The sequence below is a fragment of the Diospyros lotus genome, chromosome 8 (assembly GCF_014633365.1).
Source record: "Diospyros lotus cultivar Yz01 chromosome 8, ASM1463336v1, whole genome shotgun sequence".
Lineage (NCBI taxonomy): Eukaryota > Viridiplantae > Streptophyta > Magnoliopsida > Ericales > Ebenaceae > Diospyros > Diospyros lotus.
In genome coordinates this window covers 18,134,281-18,135,092 of record NC_068345.1, presented here as the reverse complement: position 1 = coordinate 18,135,092, position 812 = coordinate 18,134,281, and the positions used below count along the sequence as shown (strand labels likewise).

The following is an 812-nucleotide window of genomic DNA, read 5'->3' as shown; positions in this document are numbered from 1 at the left end:
AAGGGCTAACTGGCGAACCATTGAAGTGAGTTCCTCCAGCCTATTTTCTATTCTCTTTTGGTCCATAGGTGCAGCAAAACCAACCTCATTGACAGTCTTCATGAGAGTGTTCAACCTGGTACCAAATTGTTGTGCATTTTGAGCCATCTTTGAAATTAAGTCCCAGGCTGCAGCTGGTGTCTTTTCCACTAAGGCTCCTCCAGATGCAGCATCCACTAAGTACCTATCCATGGGGAGCAAGCCTTTATAAAAATATTGAATGAGGAGTTGGTCACTTATCTGATGATGAGGACAACTAGCACACAGCTTCTTGAATCTCTCCCAATACTCATGCAAGCTTTCTCCATTTATCTGTCGAATGCCACAAATGTCATTCCGGATGGTTGCTGTTCTGGAAGCAGGGAAGAACTTCTCCAAAAATATTCTCCTCAGGCCATCCCAATTGGTAATGGCAGCAAGTGACAAGTAATACAGCCAGTCATTGGCGGCTCCATCAAGAGAGAAAGGGAATGCCCTTAGCTTGATTTGTTCTTCATCAACCCCTTGCGGCCTCATGGTGGAGCATACCACATGAAACTCCTTCAGATGCTTGTGTGGATCTTCACCTGCAAGACCATGAAACTTAGGAAGCAAATGTATCAATCTAGATTTCAGTTCAAAGTTTGCCTCCAATTGAGGATACTGAATACACAAAGGTTGATAATGCACATCAGGGGCAGCCAATTCTCTAATACTTCTGTTAGCATTATTCCCATTATTCCTATTCTCATTGCCATTGTTTTCATTGGCGGCCATATTGATCAGTTTAGGTT

At 43.2% G+C, this 812-nt stretch overlaps 1 non-coding gene across 1 annotated transcript; it reads left to right on the top strand.

The window, feature by feature from the left end:
- Positions 1-277: 277 nt before the first annotated feature.
- LOC127809055 (small nucleolar RNA R71) lies at positions 278-384 on the top strand. Its single transcript, XR_008025061.1, has one exon. It is a non-coding gene; the product is annotated as a small nucleolar RNA R71 (small nucleolar RNA).
- The last annotated feature ends 428 nt before the right edge of the window (positions 385-812 follow it).